Below are 23,560 nucleotides of genomic sequence, written 5' to 3'. Positions count from 1 at the left end.
AAGGAATTGAAGTTATCCCCTGTACACTATCAGACCATAGTGCGATGAAATTGGAGATCAATAGCAAAAGAAACTGCAAGAATTTAATAAACACATGGAAATTGAACAAGACACTTTTAAACAACCAGTGGGTCACAGAGGAGATTAAAGAAGAAATCAGACAGTTCCTACAATTAAATGACAATGCCAATACAACATATCAGAATCTATGGGACATAATGAAAGCAGTCTTAGGAGGGAAATTCATAGCAGTGAATACTCATATTATGAAAACAGAGCGAGCTCAATTAAGCACCTGATGCTGAACCTCAAGCTTCTCGAAAAAGAAGAGCAGGACAACCCCAAAGCTCATACAAGGGAGGGAATTATAAATATAAGAACAGAAATCAATGCAATGGGGACTAAGAGAACAATACAAAAACTCAATGGAGCCAAGAGTTGGTTCTTTGAAAGACTAAACAAAATTGATCAATCCTTAGCCAATCTTTTCAAAACAAGGAAAGAGAAGCCCCAAATCCATGCAATTAGGAATGAAAAGGGTGAAATTACAACAGACCCAGCAGAAATCCAGAGGATCATCAATACCTACTTTGAGAACCTATATGTCAGTCAGATGGGAAATACAGAAGAAATGGACAGATTCCTAGATACATGTGAACTACCAAGTTGAACAAAGATGACCGAAAAATTTTAAATGACCCAATATCAATCAATAAAATTGAAAAGGTAATTAAAAACTTACCAACCAAGAAAAGCCCGAGTCCTGATGGCTTTACTGCCGAATTCTACAAGACATTTAGAGAGGAACTATTGCCACTACTGTTTAAACTCTTCAATGTAATTGAAAGGGAAGCAATACTCCCGAAATCATTCCTGGAAGCAAGCGTCTCATCTTCGACAAAGGAGTCAAACACCCTCACTCGTGGAAAGATATTCCCTTTAAGAAACGGTGCTGGAAAAACTGGGTTTCAGCTTGCCAAAGATTAAAATTAGACCTATATCTCTCACCATGCGCTAAAAGAAAATCAAAATGACTAAAGATCTAAATATTAAAACAAAACCACTGAACCGGCTGGAACAGAAGTTAGGTAGAAGTCTTGAAAATATTGGTGTAGGAAAAGATTTTGTGAACGAAACCTCGGTTGCCCGTGAACTAGCACAAACAATCAACAAGTGGGATCTCTTCTTATTAAAAAGCTTCTGCACAGCAAGAGAAACCACCAGCAGTGTGAAGAGGCAACCCACAATGTGGGAAAAAATTTTCACCACTGTCCCTCAGAGAAAGGTCTACTATGTAGAATCTATAAAGGACTTAAAAAAAAACAGACCTCTCAAATTTAAAGACCCAATCCAAAAATGGGCATCTGAAATGAAGAGATATTTTTCAGAAAAAGAAGTAGAAATACCAAATAAACATAGGAAACAGTGTTCAACATCACTGCTCACTGGAGAGACACAAATGAAAACAGCACAGATTCCACCTCACCCCAGAAAGAATGGCTGCTATCATGAAATCAAACAATAACAAATGCTGGTGTGGCTGTGGGGAAAGAGAAACCCTGCTCCACTGCTGGTAGGAGTGTAGACTGATGCAACCACAGAGGAAATCAGTATGGAGATACCTCAAACAACTAGGATTGGATGTCCCATTTGACCCAGCTATTCTCCTGCTGGGGATCTTCCCCCCAAAATTAAAAGAATCATACCACAGTGATATATGTGCATCCATGTTCATAGCAGCACAATTCATGATAGCTAAAACTTGGAAGCAACCCAATTGCCCATCCCCTGGATACTGGATAAGGAAAATGTGTTTTTTTCTTATATAATGAAGTATTGCTCAGCCATAAAGAACGAGAAACTAGAGATATTTATAGCTAAAGGTATGCACATTGATGTAATACACTTAAGTGAAATAAATAGGACACATGTGTAAATACAGAATAGTTTCTCTAGTGTGCGAAACTGAAAGTGTAAATAAGGACTAAAAGGTATAATAGATAATGTGAAATAGGAAGAAAAGGTGCAAAGGGGAAGGGGAAGTTGGAGGGGTAGGGGAAATAAAGAAGGGAATTTAATTATTAGGAGAAAAAGAAAAAATAGAAACAAAGTTTTTGTAGATAGGGAGGGGTGGAGAGGTTAAAGGGAGGCCAGAGGAATGGGGAAAAAATGAGAACAAAGATGGATTATGTAAAGGTGCCTATTTCCAAGGTTGAATGTCATTATATTGTATACCTTAAATGTACCAATAAAATTAATTTAAAAAAAGAATAACAAGGAATCAGGAAATTCCTAAAGTTCTAGCCAAGGGCACGTATATATTACATACATTTGCAAGACCTTTCCTGACTGGAAATTCATTAAAGATTCATACATATACATGCAATTATATATGCATACCATGCATGTAATTATAACTGAGTAAATTACGGCAAAGGTCATGTGCAGTAGACACAACCAAGATGACGCATCACTGTATCAATCGTACCCTGAAAGACCCCATGAGAGCACCTTGGGCATGGAGCACTGTTTGTCAAATCCGAAAGTCTAATTTACCTCCTTTCCTTTCTCCCTGTTGCAGCACACTGCTTTTCTCTCCTGCTTGTGCCACTTTTTAAAGTTTCTGCTAGCAGGAACTTGCTAGCTCTGAGTGCAACTTCTCTCATTAATTTCAATAAATGTAGCTATTTTTTCCTTACCATCATGTATGTAACTTGTAATTCTTTGTTCTCATGTACAAGATTCTGGAATCTATCTCTTGGAATCTATGTCCATCATGAATAATATCAAAAGTATAGAATGATCCCACTCATATGTAAAATCTAAAAAGGTCATTTCTAGAACTTGAGAGTAGAGTATTGGTTACCAGAGGCTGGGAAAAGTGGGCCTAGGAGAGTATGCTAGTAACAGGTTGATCAATGGGTAATAATTACAGTTAAATAGAAGTAAGAAGTTCTGGGTGTTTTTGCAAGGTAGGGTGATTATAAATAACAGTACTGAACTGTACATTTCACAAAGCTAGAAGAAAGGATTTGGAAAGATTTCCCCATGAATAAATGGTAAATATTTGAGGAGATAGTTACATTTAACCTGATGGAAAATTACCCGTATTCAAATATTATAAGGTACTTCATTAATATGTACAATTTTTATGTTTTTATGTAGAAGTTAAAAATAAACAACAGTAAGAATTTTATTACACATTAAATGAGTACATTAAATAATAAATATTCAGAAATTTTGAGTCTTTCTGATTTAGGAGACTGTACAAAGGACATGGAGACAGAGGTAGAAAGGAACCCTGGACACGTTCTTTCATGTCCTTTTCTCAAGCCTCTCCTCAGCTCAAATTCTGCATTCTTCTCACTGGTCTCAGATGCTGATGATAATGCAAATGAACTATGGACATGGGCCTTGCCTTCAAGAAATGATAATCTATTGAAAATGTTCAAGGCATCAACACCTCTCCGTAATCTTAGGAAGACATTACATTCCCCCAAATTCCTCCTATGTGTGACTCAGCAGGATTGAGGTTCTGCCCAATGGAGTACCTTTCCCAGTAGTTCTCAGGTGGGAAAATCCTTGGTCTGGATACATTGAAACTATGCACACTCACGTTGGTGTTGCTTCAGCAAAGGATTGATTATAATAGGAGAAAATCTTGAAAAATTGACAAAGTAATTTTTTAACAACAGAGTTTATTCTCTTGTCTTCAGAAAGTATTCTTATTTTTGTGCAAGACTCTGCTTTTGTTTTTAATCAATCCTGTTTCTCTTGAGCTACTTTGTAATTTCTTTGTTTTTTAACTATCAGGTTTCTTAAGAGTTTCCTCTCACTGTCTCTACCTTTTCTCCTCTATTAACTTTTCAATTTATTGTATTTTGTTTTCAGCTCCAGTTTTCCATTAACAATGTTCCCGGAGAGTTATATTCTATACTGAGAAAATTTTTTACTTCTCCTAGTCCTTTTCCTTCTCTTCTTTCCCTTTTAATTCTTTCTCCTTCATTTAATATACCATGAAGAAACAGAAAACAAGCTATTATCTCTCACATAGAGGCCTGACATTTTTTTCTGGTATTTGCTACTCCCTTTTAAAATATTCTGCTTATCATAGCCATAGTCATGAATGTACACACACACACACATCGTTAATATAAGAATCACTACCACATTGCAACCAATCAATAAGTCACAAATCCTGGATAAGAAGAATCACATCAATTAGTAGTAGTATATAGTGTCTCAAATGTTTTGAATGAACAAGAAAATTTTCAGAATTACATAATGCCAAATGCACTTTTAATACTGAAATGTCTCATATCAGGGAGAAGTTGAAATTGAATGTTGAAATTTGTCTTTGGAGAACAGGTACTAAATCTCTCTAGAATCATTCATAATTAATTCTGGCAGGGGAAAGAAAGCAACACTATTTAAAAACACAACAGATGGAAGTTTGTTTCACTTCTGTAAACTAGAACAGTGAGATGATCATATGCAAAGTCAAACCTTGTGTTAGTAGGATTTCTGAAATTCCTTGGATTTGGCAAATTTATGAACCATAACTAAGTTCGGCTCTAGATGGATATAAAAACATCCCCTCATTCCATATCAATGAAAAAGAGTGTTTTTCAGTAGTCCTACTCAAGTGGATGTACATTTGCTATTATCTAACTAGGAAAATTACGTGTTACTCCTAACTTCCAAGTATATTTATTTGTTTTAATTTAACGATTTCTTTTAAAAATCTACATCTCACTATATAAAATGAAAAAAGCACCTTTTTAAAAATTTTAATTGGTCCCTGTTTAAACAAATATAAGAAAATATAAGAAGAAAGGGTTTGATAGCATAAAATTTGTCTCTGAAGATATGTGACTAAGCCACGAGGAAAGAGGTGATTAAAAGTTTCATGGTAAGCTAGGCTTGGTCTGAATCCCAATAACACTCTGGGAGGCTCAGTCAAGAGAAAAGTAAAAGGGCCAGGGATTTAGCTTAGTGGTTCCAGTGCCTGCTTCACAAGCTTAAGGTCCCAAGTTTGATCCCCAGTACCAAAAAAAAACAAAAAAAGAGAGAGAGAGAGAGAAAGGTAAATTCAAGGCCAGGCTAGGTGACTTAGTGAGATCCTGTCTCAAAAATAAACAAATAAAAAGGTCTGGGATGTAGCTCAATGCAAAGGCCCTGAGTTCAATCACTAGTACCATCAAAGTAAAAAGAAAAGAAAAAAATATATATATATATAAAGAAGTGTTATGGTAGAAACAAAGTATGGTAGAAAATGGGAGACAGACTTGAAAAATATTTATGGTCATTTTAGGAACAGAAAAAAGTAAGGAATCAAGAATGAGGTCAGAATTTAAGCTTGAAAATTATATAAAAATATTCACTGAACAAAAAATAAAAAAATGTCAAAACATATTGAGGGAGAATGAGTTCAGTTGGAATATGTTTATTTTAAAAATTTTATTCCCTCTACACTAGTAAATTCAAAGAAGTTTCCCTGAATAGCTCTGGAGCTAAGGAAATAGACTTAAACTGTGACCTCTGTATCTGTTTCTGTCTCTCTCTCTCACAGGCAAACACTTTTAGGGTCATGAGCAAACTAATGGTTGTAGAAACTTGATAGTAACTAAATTACTCAGGGAAAGTAAATACAGTGAGGTGGTAAAGGTCAAAATCACATTCTTGAATAATGCTGATATTCAAGCAGCTACTTGTTTGAAAAGTGCCCCTGAAAATCATTCAAAAAAACTGGTGAGTAAACAGGATCAAATGATGAAAATGAAAACTGAAGAGAAATTTTGATTCAATTGTCAATGGTATCAAATTCTGGAAAGCAGGCAGCCTATACTCTCCAGACACCAGGGCTGATTCAGGTCCAGGAACAGTGACAGCACAGTCTGTGGACCCAACCTGGTCTGCCTACTCATTTGGAAACAGCCCCTTTGCTGAACTCACTATTAAATATCCAAACTGAGGTGCCTTCTCTTTCCTGGGTGGACCCTAACATGATGACCATACCGCTTCTGATCCCTCTCCTCCTGATCATCCCGCCCTGTTCACTGCCGACATCCACAGCTGTGCCTTGAACATCGAATTCTACACTGGAATCTCACCCACACCTACTTTATTGGCATGAGGAGCCTGGGGCCATTAGGTCATGTCCCCGAGGACAGAGGACTTTTCTTACTCTGCTGTGTAGAGACTGGGCCATCATGGTGCTTTGCTGAAAAAGCCTTTCAAGCGATCACTGACTTCAACGACCTCCCCAATTCCCTGTTCGCATACAACGTCCATCAATCTGTGTTTGAAGGAGAAGAGAGCAAGGAAAAATCTGAAGGGCTATTCCGGACCTACGATGACTGAGTGACTTTCCAGCTATTTAAAAGCTTCCGATGTGTCCGGATAAACTTTAGCAGCCCTAAACCTGCAGCCCGAGCCAGTAGAGCTTCATGAATCCCAGTTCAGAGGGAAAAAATTAAAACTGTACTTCCCACAAGTTCAGACCCCAGAGACAGAAGGAGACAAGCTGCACCTGGCACTGCCCCAGCCTGCCAAGCAGTTCCTCATCTCGCCCCATCTTCACCACCCATGGGCTGGCAGCCCATCAGCCCGTGCTCAACTACAACCTCCTCTATGCCGTGGCCAAACTAGGACCAGGAGAGAAGTATGAGCTCCACGCAGGGACTGAGTCCACCCCAAGTGTCATGATGCACCTGTGTGACAGTGACATAGAGGAAGAGGAAGAGCCAAAGACTTCCCTAAAGCCAAAAATCATCCAGACCTGGCATCCTGGCCTGCCACCCTCTGTGTCCAACTGAGCTGACTGCTCTACCTTGACGATAGTATCTGTCTCCTCTTTATCATGCTTCCCCACTCCCGTTGTTTGTAAGAAAAATTAATTGCCTTCAAATCCCTGGGTATTTGGTTGAGACTCCTTCCTTGAAATCAAGCCCCTCTCAGACAAAAGGGCTAGGCAAAGGTGATGTCTCCTGCTCATATCATACTCATGACATGTATAACCCATCCTCTAGAAAGTCCTAGGGAAAAAGCAGTATTTTCTTATTAAACAATGAGCGCAACTGATATCTTCATTCTTGCATGTTGATCCAAGCCAGAGACATCAGTAACAAATAGCACCTGTGTTGTTTGTGAGCTGTTTCAGTCCCCATCCTGATGTGCCTGTTGCTGTTTTTTGGTTTTTTTTTTCCTGGCCATGTAAATAGGACCATAAGTAAACTTGACTTTGACTGCAAAAAAAAAAAAATTCTAGAAAGCAGCAAAATCAACTGAGTTAGCAACTGTTGCTTCTAGAGAAAACTTTCTCAGGGGTAGGAGGATGGAAATAACAGGCTGAGGAGGAGGTGCAAAGGACATTCTTGGAAATTCAGTTGAAACAGGAAGGACAGCCACTGGAAAGTCCCTCAGAAGAGGCAAACATTTACAAAATAATTGATTACTTATATATTTTATATTTAAAGAGGGAATGCATTTGGACAGCTTTAGAGACTTAAGGAAAAAGTCTGCCTGAGGTGGAAAAATTTAACATATAGAAAAATGGGAGAAATTGACCACAGCTCAAAATTCAGGCCAAGGGAATGCTATTTAAATCAGTGATAGAAGGGCCACCATTATTAGAACAGTAATCTAAATCTACCAGGCTTCTAATTGAGGATGTCCATTAATGCAAAAATATGACTCCTATCTTTCAATCTATGTACACTGTTGCAGTCATAGAAAATGACAACCAGTTCTTGAATAAAACTTGGGGGACAGAAGCCATTCTCAGGTCTTATACTGCATTTATTAACTTTGACATGACAACAACCACCAGGATCAAACGATGAAACTGAAAACTGAAGAGAAATTTTGATTGAATTGTCAGTGGTTTCACATTCTGGACAGCAGTGAAATCAACTAAATTAGCAACTGTGGCTAATATCACACAACAAAATTCTAAACGTGGAGAAAGTATCAAAAGTTCTTTCGTAAAGTTCATCTCATTTGACCTATTCATTAATATTCCCAGCATTCTTCAAAATTTCAAAATGTAATAGTATATTAATCAGATGACAAGATTTAGCTTATTGGAATTGCCTCTTTATGCGAGGAAGCAGGAGTGAGAAACCTAGAAGTAACTGAGTGAGCCAAATCCCCACAATGGCCTTATGGATACTACTACCTCAATAGGAAATCTCAAATGGAAAGAATGCTATGTATTCCCTGAGACATTCTGCCAGGCACAGTGGTCTGAATCAGTGAGAAAAATGCTTGGGTGGATTCATTTATCATCATCCACCTTTTTAAACTCAATAAAAGAGTCACTGTTATATTTTATCAACCTCATTTTCTTTTTAAATCAGGAATTAAGATATTCTTTGCAATTTAGACAAATTGTAGGTGAGAGACCCAGCTTACAATTGCACAGAAAGTCACATTTAGTATAACATTAAATAATAACCTTCATTCACGGTGGCTAATTTTACATCTGAACAACTGTAATATCCATCATTACAAGGGGTCTATGCGTCTACTAATTTTATTCTAAAAAATATCCTTTCAGCATATTTTTGCTAAGTATCACAGGAGTTGCCTGGCAACTGAAAAGAACAAATGCAAAGAAAGAGCGGTGATTTAATAAAGAACTCAGACATAATCAAAAACTTGTAAAATGAGCTAGGTTTTTACTTTATTCAGAAAATAATAAATACTATGCCTTGAGCTGATTTTAAATACAAAAAATTAATAACTTATTGTGAATCAGCTACAGTATAATTAATAAAAGAGAGAAAGACATGGAAACTACTGAAAAGTTATCAATGGAGCTTTTGAGATTTGGTTCCTCCTACTACAATGTATTATGTTCAGCTATTAGATCCTAGGGCTCATTAATTTATTATACTCACTAGCAACTTTTAAAAAGGAATCCATAGACATGGTGAAACAAATAAGAAAATTATAATTTAACCTATCATGGGACTGTGAGAATTTTAGAGGCTTGGGAATTTAAGATTCACAAGGTTTTCCTAATAAAGAACTCATACACATTAAAGACATGGCAAGTGACTGATCATCAACAAATAACTTTTAAAAAAAGAGAAAGAAAATTTGAATGCAGAGCTCAGTCATTCCCAAGATACCTACAGAGAGGATTAAAATAAAGAAGGTGGGGATACCAATTTTTTGTTATTCACAAAAAATGTTTTTGATTTCAAGTAAGGGCCATTTTAACTATTTAGGCAAAAAAAAAATTGACTTGTTAGATAACGAGCTATTTTATATAATTATGGTAGAACAAAGATTTAGCATCTCAGGGACAATACAGAACACTTTTAAATGCCTTCAGGACTTTCTCTCCTTCATCTAAGTTATCTCTCTGCACAGTTTCTTCCTTCTAATACAGCTTTCTCTACAACATAGAAAGAAGGGCACTAGCTGATCCCAAGATGTACTTTTCAAAGTTTCAAGACCAGAAAACTGTTTCTTCTCTCTTAAATATAGCTTGAAAAATCTAAAGAAAGACCTTGGATTGGTCAGGCTTGATTCAGGAACCCATGACAGAATCACAGTGGCTGTGCCTATGATTGGTTGCCCTCAATGAAACAAAACAATTAGAAAAAAAGAACAACAGTCTTCCAAAAGGAAAAAAATGGAAAATCTTTAGGCTAGGCATAATCACAAAGGACATGGATGTGCTCAGCTTTTGAATTTCTATTTTTGGTTTGACATTTTATGTATAATATTTTCACAGATACTCAAGCATTTTATTTAGACCCCAGATCTACTGATTTTTTTTTTTTTTTTTGTACCAGGGATGGAACTCGGGTCCTTGCACTTGCGAGGCAGGTGGCGGAACCACTGAGCTAAATCCCTGGCCCTCTACTGATTTTTTAATGTGCTTCACTCTTCTAATCATTATCATTATTATTATTACTATTATTATTATCATTGTATAAGGATTGGAAAACTGCAAAGGATGGAGCAAGAGGATCACAAGTCCAAAGCTTAGCCCAGCCTGAGATCCATGACTTTAAGTTCACAGAAGAACTTTCTAGGAACTAATCCTCATTCTTCAAAAATTAGAGAAAAAACTCACTCATCCTTGTAGATAGGGACTGAACCCTGATGGAGGTCAGTCATGTCTTCTCATTCTGCCCCTCATAGGAGCAGTTCATTAACTCAATCCTCAGAGTGTGAAATGGCTGATCTGAAATCTCAGGCGAGGCTTCTAAACCACAGGAATTAGAGAGCAGTTGATAGAGAAGTAAAAGTTTTTTTTTGTTTTTTTTTTTTAAGCAAAAGGAATTTAGTTCACTTGCCACACTAACTTTTCCTTCTAGAGGCATCAGTGTAAGTCATTCTTACATCCGTTTACAGGAAATCAAATGCTGCTCTTGTGAATCTGTACGTTGTCAGTTCCCAAGCTCAAACCTCAAAGAGATGAGCTTCCTCAAAGGTACTTTGAATGGCAATGTAGAAAAGATGGAGCCAGTGCATTAATTCATGGTGCAGACTACTAAACTAAAGAATGGTAAAGCTGAAAATCAATGTTGTTAATTACAAAGTGTTTTTGTTTTCCTCAGGATGGGCACATTCAGCTTTTGACCATCCCCAATAAGAAAATCAAAAGAGCTATTGTCCAAATAAATTCATAAATGTTCCTTTTTTTCTGTCAGAAGGTTTTTCAGATGAGAGTTCCTTTTTTTGACTACTCTTCATGTCCCTTATTCTTTTTCCTTTGAAGAATCCTAAATCCTTTAGCATGACCAGTTCAAGCCCCTCACCTCACCAACCTGTTCTCTGCCTAATCCATTGAGCTTGCCTCCTATGATCAGGGTATCAATAAAAGACTTCCCATCATTCCAAGGACAGGCCTGCACTTTTCAACTCTTTCCTCTGCTACTGCTGACCTTCATGAAAAACTCTTTCATCTAATACTTTTCAATCTTGGAGGCCAGCTAAAATCCCAACATTTTTGTAAAACTTTCCCTCATCTATACTTGTCATTCCTTTCCATGCCCCCTCTCATTTGGTAGGCCTACATCTTCCTCCACATATCCAGAGTATTTATAAAAATGTTTCGTTATATTACATTTGATATGTGACATTTGTATATTCTACCACTATTGCACATTCCAAATCATAAATTGGTTATATTTCTGTGACTTTCTTTTCTTGCCTAGTTGTCAGATTTCTATGAGATCATGTCTGCTTATCATGTCGTGGCATTCAGGTTGTAGATAACAGAAAACTAAAGAGGGTTGATGCATTTCACAATGAATGGGACTGTTTAATTCCATTCACAGTGAAAATCCTCAAGCCAAACAGACTCATCCTATATGCCAGGTGGAACTAAAGTTGATTCAGCAGTTTTTCTCATCAATGAAGTACTGCCCAGAACAAAGATCAAAATATATATCAGAGGAAAATTAAGCAAGAGGAAGGGACTCATACTGCCCTAATGTAAACCATGAAATCAGGAGCCCAGTTCCACAGCTTCCTTGTAAGTATCTGAAATTTCCATAAAAGCTCCCGGGGCTGTAAGAAAAACATATTCCACTTATTTTTCCCTTCTATTCTTGGTGAAAGGAGGAGAGGACGCATATAATTTGCTTCTCTGCATCTACCACCACTCCTCAGTAAAATCCATCAACCTATATACCAAGTGGTTATCTGGTGTTTTTGATAAAGTTATTCTAGTTTTTGCAATAATTTTAGGTTGTCATCTATAGGAACATTCATGCAGATCATGTAGACTTTCATTTATTTTAACTAGGAGTATACAGTGTGAAGCAAGACTAAATCTCATGAAATATTTAAAAGAGTTAAACCACTAAGTAAAACAGTATCAAAATGAGTGTTGTGTAGGCATTCTAGAATATTGTAATGAGATGTTCCTGGTTTAGAAAAGGATATGTACTGGAGAATAAACAGACAAAAGCCTAAGTTAAGAAAACAAAATATTGAAGGCCAGGTGTCCCACAATAAGCAAGGCAATTACAAAGATTTAGGGAATTTTCAGTAGGAAAGAGAAGATGATAAAAATGACACCAGGAAGCTGGACAATGAAATACAACATTCTAAATTTCCATTATAGATTCTGAAAATAGATACAAACTAGGAGAAAAAATTTTTTAAATTCATCCAATCCTACACATTGACATAGTCTAGCACAATTCAAGGTCAGAAGGATGATAAACAGGTTTCAAACATGGAGCCCACTGTATAAATCTATAGCATTAAAGATTTAAAAACTGAGGGAAGGCTACTTAAAAAATAATATGCCAAAAACTGGCAAATATACCTGGCAAGTATAAAAAAATTTAATTGATTTCTCATTCTAGATGCAGTTGAAAATAGTAGTCCTGGGGCCGTGAGTGAGACATAGACTGGGTACAGAAAATTGGAAGTCCACCCAGCTTTTACTCCCTAAGAAACCATGGGGTGCTAGGCTGAGAGAGCTGTAAACATTCAATGAAGGTCAATAATAGTTTACTACAAAATAGTAGTGGTCACAGCTATAACAACTCTACAGGCATGTCAGAAAGGGCACCTCATTTGCATACACACACACTTGGTAGGGGTGGAGGAACACCATCCTCATAAAGGAGTCAAGGCTTTCTTTTTGATGACTGTCACAGGAAGGATTAACCATGCACAGCTTGCTCCAGTGTTGCTTTCCCAGTTAATTTGCCCAGAAATCTTCAGGAAGCTGTCAGCATCATACTTAAATTGGAGAAGGCAATGCTTTACTTACACTGCTAGTAAAAATAAATGAGTCTCCAAAACATCACATTGGTTATACAAAGACAGGTAAGTAGCTCTGGTATTTGAAGTAAGCATCCCCCAGAGAACACCAACTAAGGGTCACACCTTGGATAGGTCTCCAGTTATGTTCAATGCTTTTAGACTCAGAAAGAAAATGCTCTTTTTTTTTTTTTTTTTTTTTTTTTGAGACAGGGTATCACTATGGAGGTTCAGGCTGTCCTTAAACTCACTATGTACCCCCAGCTAGCCTCAAACTCATGGTTATCCTCCTGCCTCAGCCTTTTAAGTGCTGGGCTAACAGGTATGCGCCAGCATGCTTAGAAGGAAAAAATGCTCTTTTGCCTATGATAGTCTGTTAAAACTCTGCTTCTTTGTTTCCTGGATTTTTCTACCTATGAGAGGGCAGGGAATAAAGGAATATACAAGGTATGACCAAAAAGACTATAAAAATACAAGAAGGGAGTAAAAATAATGTTCCTTCTTGTGGGATACCCACCCCAACAAAGACAAGTAATGAGAAGGGGTTTTTAGGATGTATTTACACAGACCAGGGCGGGTTGCATAAAGAAGCAATTAATAACCTCTACCTTGGCACTGGATGCCTCCTGCTGCAACTGTAATAGAACTATCTCAATGTGCCATCAAAGCAGAACATTGTAAAAAAGTACTATGTACTATTAATAGATACTATTTATGCTCCAGAGTTCCTGAATAATGATCCTGGCACTAACTTGCAGATTACCAAATGGGTATGCTTGCTTTAGCAGTCTATGCAACAGACTAAAGACACCATTCATGGGGCAAAGTATTTGAAAGCATAATTATGGCAGAGCATCTTCACTCCTGTCCTATGACTTCAGTGATTCTTCTGGTTCCATATGAACCATAGAAAGTAAAGAAAGGAGCAATAGGCTAACACTATCCACGTGCTCAATGGTTAGCTGGGGTAATAATCATTACAGAGACATGTACTGGTGGACAACAGGAGGCAGTGATACACTCCTGCAAGGGGGTCCTGGGGGCCTGAAAGGAACAGGGCTGGAGATTTGTACCTCTAAGATGAAGGTCACCATCAACAGAGACACAGGAAGCAGCCAAATCAGGTCTGCCAGCATTAAGTTTAGAGGTACTTCAGAATGATTCAGATGTACAGAGCCTTCCTCTTCTTATCTCCCAGTGCCCCTATGGTCAATTCAAGCCATTCAAAATAAAAACACTATCTTCACTGTTGGAAGAAGAACCTGTTAAATTTGGGAAGAAAACTTTAACTGTCATGGAATTTTAATAAGTCAAAGTTATCTGAAACGGGAAAAATAATCCAGTCATGGCATTGGTTATAGAAAAGGAACAGGTAAAAGCAGACCACAGTTGAAAAAAAAAACTTTAATAAAAAGTAAACTTTTGATATTAGTACTATATGTCTTTCATTCTACTCAATAAACTACTCAATAAACATGTTTATATAATAAACATGTTTAATTTTCCCCAAAATGGTAAGTTGAACATTGCCTTCTACCCACTTGTCAAAAAAGGATACAGACTCAAGGTAAGTTGCCTAGAGTTTAGTTATTAAACTGGAATTTGAAACCAGGTCATTCGGTTCTTAAAACCATGCCTTTTCTATCTCAATTATCTTATTTTCCCAGGGTTTCGGATGATGGCACAATAGGAACTTCAGTGTCAAACAGACATTCTGGGTGTGTGCCAAATGTCAGTAGTAGGACTGACAAACAGACACAGAATAGCAGAGACATTATAAATTGTGATGGTGGATCTCTAAGTGGGGATCCAGGGAGATTTGAAGCCTGAGAGGTCCAGCAGCAAATAGGAGTCAATACTTTAAAAGGTAGGCAAAGCCTTTGGGTAGTGATTACACAAGCAAAGGCAACAGACTCTTGTAGGGAGACTGTGACAGATTGCATTTCCCTCAAGATCACCACTCAAGTATCTCCAGATATGTAGAATTTTTAGAACTTTGTTATTCTCCTGTAACAGGTGGAGTGTATGGCCCCTCTCTGAATCTGGGGAGTGCCTGTGACTACTCTAACCAACAGTATGGCAAATGTTTCTCTAAGAATACATCATAAAGATGCCATTCAGTCTTGGAACTGCTTTTGGAATCCACTCACAGTCAGGTGAATACACCTAAGGAGACGTGAGGTGGCTCATACACATAAGAACTGAAAGCCTCAGCCCATGGCCCAGGATTACCTCCCAAGCACAGCACCACATTGCAAACATCTAAATGATTCATCCTGAAAGCTGGTTCTCAGTGTGCAAAGTGCTCACTGTGAAGATCAATAATTGCAAGTAATTGCAAAAACTTTTGATTGATTGACTGATTAATTTCAGTGGCACTGGGATTGAATCTGTGCTAGTCAACTGCCCTATCCCTGAGCTACATCCCCGGAACTTTCTATTTTGAGCCAAGGTCTCACTAAGTTTCCCAGTCTGGTTTCAAACTTGTGATTTTCCTGTGTCAGCCTATCAATCTCTGGGATTATAAGCAAGCACTTGTTTTCTATATTTTTAAGGTCTTTTAGCATTTGTTAGGTCACATCATTGTTTTCTGCTGTGTTCATGGATAAGCTTAGACTGAAAATGCTAGTTATCCATATTATGTACTCCATCACTACACTGTGAAACAAACTCTGTATTTACCTGGCAATCAGGATAATGAAAAACAAAAGACTAAAAAATCCAAACAAAACCAACCAACAAACTAGCTGATACCACTTGGATCAGAGAAGAGACATTCCTAAAGGCCCTACCAAAATTGTAAAGTTATGCAACATGTTAATGCTTGTCTCAAGCCTATAAGCTTTTATGGGAACTTGTTTCACAGTAACAGTCAAAATACACAGAGATCCAATCAAAGAAGTTGGCAACAGACATGAGACTCCAGTCTTTGTCAATATAGGGGCAAACTCATGGCAAGATTCCACTTTGAAGAAAATGGGTTATAGAACAGAACTTTATAAAGTAAGCAACAAGCAAGAACATCTGTTTCTACACCTTGGGTTAAAAGTATGGTCTTGGTCCTAGGAATAAAGATATAAATAGGTATATGATTAGGGCAAATTTAGCTAGCATGACCTAATATTTGAGGACTTAACGGGCCTTAAATGCAGAACAAGGAAGGGTTGTCCTGAGGGACTAGAAATTAAGCGTGACATTTTGAATTTTGTACCAGAACATATATGAAGTTTATACTCTCAGCATGGCAAGTCTGATTTATTAGTTGTAGCTGCCTAGAGAAATATATTGAGAAAGACTATGAGGTGGCATCTAGGCTCAGCAGGAAAGACTGGGGCAACTGATTAATGATGCTTTGCCAAAGTAGAAAAATCTATTTAATATTCATACCATGCATTTCCTTAGCATTCTGTTAAATGTGACTAATTACAACATTGTAATGTGGTTCTCATCAAAAGGCCAATATGAAAGCAAGTACAAAATACCTGTATTGCTTTGCAGAGTAGAGGGTCAGTTATTTACTCCAAATCAAGAAAGGATCTAGAGATTAGTGTTAAAATGGTAGTCTGAACTAACTTACAGTATGACCTTAAGGAAAGCTCTTGATATTTCTTCTTCTGTAACCAAAGAAAACCAAAGCTTCTAAATGGGTTATTATGAGGATGTATTTTTTAAAAAGTTATAAAATATGCTTTGTAGACTAAGACAGCCACATGTGAATTGATGGTTGTTAAAATTTGTTTTATGAAAGCACCTCCTTTTCTTATTTGGGCCAAGGCTATTATCTTATTCCAGTTCCTGTACTCTTTATATCTAAATCTATCACAATTACTGTTTGATCTTCCATTATAAGGAAAAAGTCTATCCTTTCTATTACCCAGTGCCTCCTCAGTTTCTTTCCTGAGGAGATATATTTATCTGTCATCATGGGTGGATTTTCTTGGCCAAAGTGGATATCTGGAATTGGGTGAAGCTATAGCTAGAAAGAAACCAACTCAGAGAAGAACTGGGTAGACAGACCTAAAGATCAGGAACTGGCTGGAATAAAACACAAGCCAGAGTCCAAATGGACCACTGCAATCTAGAAATATGGCAATAACAAGAATTCTGTGAGTTGGGAATTAAGGTAAGAGTCTGACAAGCAGAAATAAAACTCAGAGAGCCAAACAGGCAAGAGATACAGGGAGTACATACCAAGTAGAACCTTTTTACTAAACTTCCACTGATATTAAGAACATTGACTTATTTCTCTAAGGGTTTTCATTCAGAATTTCCTGATTTCAGTCAGTGAAGTTCATCTGCACCCATCCATCTTTCTTTCTTTCTTTTTGGTATATCGAAATTTCCATATATCCATTCTTTTAACAATTTAAGGATTTTTTAATAAAAATTGGAAATCTAGCATTCTACATTAACCATTATATAGTAGAATAGGTCTACTTGTTATTTCTCAAATAGTATGCTTTTTTATCCCTAATTACGGCAAGCTTTCTATGTCACCCTCAGAGCAACTAGTGTGCCTTTATGCTGTTTTCCATTATTGAACTATTTTTTCATGGTTTAGACCAACCTCGCATGGCCCCAATTCTGCGTTAATACCTGGAGGAACTTCTCTTTTTCCTTAGGGTCTTTTTTTGTAGTATTATGCATTTGGTAATTGTCAAACATCATATTACTAGGTGTCTTTATAGAGATGCCTGGCTTCCTCACACTGGATGATAAGCTCAACTCAAAAATTATTAACAATACTTTATGCTTTTCATGTGTCATACAACATTTTACCTATATTAAGAGTCCTTTCCAAAATTTAAGTAAATATAAAAAGCTCAATAACCTAATTAGCTTATGAGATTTTTTGCTATAAATGAACTTAGTGATTTGAGATAAAAGTGAATAGTCAAGAACAAAACTTAAAAGCAAATTAATTTTGGTTCTGCACAAAAACACCTCATTGCATTCTTTCCTTACAACACAAGCATCACACCTCAACAGGTATTTCTATAATGATGTAGTTTAGATCTTAAAATATTTTTCCTTTTGTTGGATGATTTCTAACTACAATTTCAAAAGCTTCAATTTTCTCATGTACAGAAAATTTCTCACTTATTCCATCTCTTGAACAAAGTTAAATCCTTTTTGGTTTCACAATGACAAAACATTTTAAAGAAATCTTATCCTTTTCAAACTTCAACTGAAGATACTATTTTATCCAAACTGTGTCAAAGTTTTAGTTAATTTAATATTAAAAGTTACATTCATAAAAGATAGCACACAGAAATAATTTTTACCCAACATTTTTATTTAAATATACTGTGAAAGAGCTGAACTCCTAAGTGAGCAAAAGAGAATAAAAAACAAAGCAATTTTCTGCAGAAGGGAGAAAAATGAAAAGAAAGAAAGAAAAATAGAAGAAACAAAAAACAAGTGAAAAATTAGTGTGGCTTTAGTGAAACGGGTAGCAGTTCATGTACTAAGGTCAAGAGTCAGACCATAATTAGAAAATTAATTATTTCATCTCTAGCTTGAATTAATCTCTTTCTCATGTTTGCCAAGTTAATGTATCCATTTTATTTAATCTATAGCTTTTTATTCCTGATAGACCGATGAAGAGTATTAACACAGCAATAAGATATGTAGTACAGTATAGGTAAAACAATATTTAAAATATTATGAAGACAATGAAAGGCAAACAGTGCCCTGGAGGAAGGTAAGAGAAAAATCTCTCCAGACATACGTGAAAAATTATGGAAGTTATGGACTCATATTCATTTTAAACTGTTCATTTGAATAGAAACTTCACAAAGTTATTTTGGAGACAATAAAATTATTCAAAATTGTTTTTTCTCACTAAAAATGGAAACATGCAACTGATTGATACTCATAGCAAGAGTATTCCATGCATCAGTGGTATTCCCCATGATTCTGGCACAAATGTCTCTTTCTTTTCATTTTGCCAGTACTTAAATCTACAGGGGAGAATGGGGATTCTGTTATCTTAGAACAAACTTTGGTGTGTTGAATCCTTTAGGATAAAACTTCTAAAGCGTTATCAGTAAAATAGGCATTGAATTCTTAGAAAGGCACAGTAACAGATTTCAGCTGTGATCAACCTGTATGGCAAGACCAGTGAATATCCACCTACTTGTAAATTAAGAGTGATTTATTTTCAGCTTCTCCAGTGCCCTCAATGTCACAGTCATATAGGCTGTTGTGGTGAGATCCTCTGTATAATAATCAAAAGGCTTTGAAAAACTTAAAAGATCATTATACTTCTTCCTATACTGAAAAGAGAGAGTTCGTGAAAACTAAAAAGCTATAGGATGAATTGTGTTCCACAGTCACTACCCTGGAATTCCACTTAGCCAGGTTTTGTCTGCACCTCTCTTAAGAGCTGAATGAGGTTATCTGCAGAACTCAGGGGAAGAGTATTGCATACAATCCTGCCAAAAGTCTCAATGTTTGAAGATGGTCCAGCACAAAGAAAATTGGATTTGGGTTTTTGCTGGCTGTGTTAGTGACAATAAAATTGGACAGAGGACCAATTCAAGGCTGATAAACATTTGATATTCATCTCCAGGGACACATACAAAATATGGCAGGCTAAATGATCATCAAGAAGTCAGCCTGAATGTAAGACTGAATGTAATTTGACACAGACTCCCTTTTATTTTTCTCATTAGGATTAAGATGTTTGAGAGAAAGACCCAGAATGAGGTCATATGTACATATGGGCATCACTGGCGCAGTTGGATGCCTTGAGGGATGCACTACAATAACAGGACAATCATGGGAGTTGAGTAGGAAGGCAATGTAAATTCAGAAGTTTCAACTTAGTGAAGCATTTTGGGAAATCTAATTTCAATGTGGGATGGATGCTATGGTTACTTGTGTGAGGAAATTCATCCAAACAATGTCCCAAGGTATGCTGATGACAAAAGTGGGAATGAACCATTAGTTTGAATAGTCAATTATAGTATTTACACTTTAAAAAACTATTCAAGACCAAATGATTGACACAGAAACAGCAATAACTGAAAGATGTCAAGTTGCCTATGTGGATCAATTCCACAGAATCCTAGAATAAAAAGACTTAAAGGTCATCTGACTAGTCTCTCTGCTCCAGCAGAAATCTCTTCACAGAATTTAGAACAGGCCTTCATGTGGGGTCATCTTAACTATATTTAGGGATAGAGATTCATTGTTTTGGGACAGTTCTAATCACTCATTTTGATACTGACCTTATGTTGTCTTATTTGACATCTCTCCACATTTTTTAATTGTACCCAATAATTTGATTTACTTTCTGAGGTGTTCATTTATATTCATAATGAGGTAATACCTAGCTGTAAACCTTAGGTACGTTATTTAAATTATCTATGCCTTAGTATCCTCATCTTTAAAATGGGGAATATAATTTTATGCATTTCATAAGGGTAATGAGGTTGTTAGAAAAGGAAATGTGTTATTACATGTACTGTGCTTAGAATAGAATATGGCAAATGCCAAGCACTCAACATATGTTTGTGGAATGATTTAAGGACAATTTAACAATTATACCACCATGAGAGTAATAACAAATATTTTAGGAAGCACATTTGGAATTCCTAAGGATTTTTCTAGGTTATGAAAATCAACGAAAATCCACAAGATTAACATTTGCAATGATAAATAAAAAGTTCTATACCAAAAGTATATTTGAAATATTATTTAATTTATAAAATGAAAAATATGACTTAAAGATCATTGTAACTAAATGAGTTGTAAAGTTTCTTGACCACAAAATTATTTAAAAGTCAATGCAGAACAAGAAAACAAGATGAATATAAATCGTGTGAGGCAGAATATATATATATATATATATATATATATATATATATATATATATATATATATTAGAAAAATACCCACATTCATAATGTTTATCTTTGGGAGTAGGATTGGGAGATTTAGAATTTGGATGTTGCATTTTGTAAACTCTTCTATCAAATGAAACTATGATATATATATATATATATATTTATATGTATACACACACTATAACTAGTATATTTTAACAGTTAAAATATAAAGGAAATGCCAAGTATTCATTAATGGAAGTAAATATTATATTCTCATCCATATGCTGTAAATCCAACAAACCAAATAGTCTTACCAATTCCCATGCCAATTTGCAGTCTGGATAAGTGTAGTTCTCAAAATAATGGTATTAAAAGCGTGAAATAAAATACAGGACATTATAAAGAGCATTATATTAGAAATCATTCTTAAAATTTTTTTAAATATATGACCCAGCAATGGGACAGTAATACCCAAAATTAATTTTAAGTGATTAACATAAAAATTTAATGTTATAACTATACTGTGATATGAAAATATCTGTCATTTATAGTAGTGAAAATATCACAAGCCCTACTATGGTTTATTGCTTATATTTGTAATTGAAAGAAGTGACATATTTTAGAGATTAGGTTTTGATAGTGCAAGAAATATATATTTTATGTTCTAAGTTGATTAGAAACATATATTAAGCATTTCTGTACATAAGGTCATCCAGTTCTCAAAAGGCTATTATAGGTCAGAAGTAATCTATCAGAAGACACAGAGCATGAGTTTGGAAATCATGCCAAATGAGGATGCTTAACCTACAGGGAAAGACAGCTTGGTAACTGCCTTAAAATAAAAATGCTAAACTTTCACTTGGGTTATGGACTGTTCTCTTCACTTGTACATTTTCTTTCTTTCTTTTTTTTTTTTTTTTGGTACCGGGGATTGAACTCAGGACCTTGCGCTTGCGAGGCAGGCAGCGAAACCACTGAGCTAAATCCCTAGCCCTGTACATTTACTTTCTTTGCAGGGGTCAGGACTTCTCCCTCACCCCTTCTATTCCCTCATCCACCTTCTTCACAGATGGAGGGGCCTCAGGGACATTACCACTGGGGTTGGTAAGCAGCTTGGCTTTTTCTCTTATTTTAACTGTCCATTTTCACATTAATTACTGAGTTACTACTCTGCATATGAATGGGACTAGGGGCTATGAAGGACAAAAATGAGAGATAGAAGATAAAGTATGAAAGATATTTGTCTACCATTTAGCAGGAAGGAAAGGAATAGAACTTGATTTATTAAATAATGATTTATTTGTTCATGGCCCTTTTCAAGATAGTTAACATTAAAGAATCAGGAAAGCATACCAGATATACCAGGTAAAACATAAATTATAAAAACATTGGGAACACACAATCAGAACCAATTCTAGAGAAAATAGTTTTGAATATCGACTATTCTGTAAACTCTAGGATAAAAACTTCTATTACTATAAGAGAGATAAAAACAGAGAGCTATAAATCCATAGATGAGGGAATGAAAAATTAGCTCTGGAATAATGAGAAATAGGGACATTTTATTGGGTCTTGAGGAAAGAGTATTTCAACAAATGCACATGAAGGGACATACTAGTCTCCTGGGCAGAGGAAAGACTGGGCAAGGAGTCATGAAACTCACTGTGGCAATGAGGATAGTCAGATATAACTGCAGCAATGGATGGGTGGGATGGTGACAAGGAAGGAGAGAATAATACAGGACAGAGCTGTAAAAACTGATTGGATTATGGAAAGGGGAAGAGATCTACACCACAATGGAGATTTCAGCAATGAACTTCCTTTTCTCAAGAAAGGAGAAGTCCAGATTTGCTTTTGTTTGTTTATTTGTTTTTCATGTAAATGATATCCAAGTCAAATACCTCCTGTCTGGCCATGCTTAGAAATTTGACTTAACACAAACATAGCAATATGAACTTAATACTGTATATTCTCTTGTCTCTTGATTTCCTACAGAATACAGAGGAAGCTGACATGCAGAGACTTTTATTTTTGCTCAAAAAGACCATACTCTTCAGCAAAATAAATAGGACACACGTGTAAATACCGAATTATTTTTCTGGTGTGAGAAGCTGAAATTGTAAATGAGGACCAAAATGTATAATTGATATTGTGAAATAGGAAGAAAGGGTTCAAAGAGGAAGGGGACCTGGGGAGGGGAGAAAAATGAGAAAAAAAAGAAAGAATGGAAACAAAGCTTTCGTAAATAGAAATTGGTGGAGGGGTATAAGGGAGGGAAGGAGAATGGGAAAAAACAAAAACCAAGATATATCATGTACAGATACAAATTCCCAATGATGAATGTGATCATAATGTATACCTAAAATGTACCAATAAAATTAATGAATATAAAATTAACCAATACACAAAGACTATTATCACCAAAATGAATAGATTATGGAATATTAAATTTAACTGGGAAATTTTAAAAAACAGGAAGAAAGTAACATGACTTGTACATTTACTTTCTTTGCAGGGGTCAGGACTTCTCCCTCACCCCTTCTATTCCCTCATCCACCTTCTTCACAGAAGGAGGGACCTCAGGGACATTACCACTGGGGTTGCTAAGCAGCTTGGCCTTTTCTCTTATTTTATCAGTTCATTTCAACACTAATTACTGAGTTGCACTCAGCTGCATGGGGCTAAGACACCAGTCATTAAATACTCCCAAGAACCTTGCATTGTTTCATTTTTAAAATTTTACACCATGCTTTCTTATTCTCTTAGAACAAAAGCAGTAGGAGGGTGTATAACACTCCTGGTTAGTAAGGACATATCAGAGTTAAAACAGGTCAGTCTAGAACATTCATCAGGAACCTCAACTGAACCTCAGAAGGAATAAAGGTGGATTGGTATAAAGAGGGTGGAAGATCATTAGGAAAGAATGATAAGAAAAATAACAGGCTGAGTAAATCAATAATAGGTCACAGGTCCACAAAAAT

General features: G+C 36.1%; 1 protein-coding gene and 1 pseudogene across 15 annotated transcripts in view; one reads left to right on the top strand and one right to left on the bottom strand.

The window, feature by feature from the left end:
- Nucleotides 1-23,560, bottom strand: part of Lingo2 (leucine rich repeat and Ig domain containing 2) — a 1,224,968-nt gene that overhangs the window by 849,482 nt on the left and 351,926 nt on the right. The window lies entirely within an intron of this gene.
- LOC101707152 (calcipressin-2 pseudogene) lies at nucleotides 2,463-6,910 on the top strand (annotated as a pseudogene).

This window comes from Heterocephalus glaber, unplaced genomic scaffold, assembly GCF_053883595.1.
Source record: "Heterocephalus glaber isolate CG9 unplaced genomic scaffold, H.glaber_assembly_v1.0 deba00001481, whole genome shotgun sequence".
Lineage (NCBI taxonomy): Eukaryota > Metazoa > Chordata > Mammalia > Rodentia > Bathyergidae > Heterocephalus > Heterocephalus glaber.
Note: the sequence above shows the minus strand (reverse complement) of the source record. Positions and strands in the feature narration are given on the sequence as shown.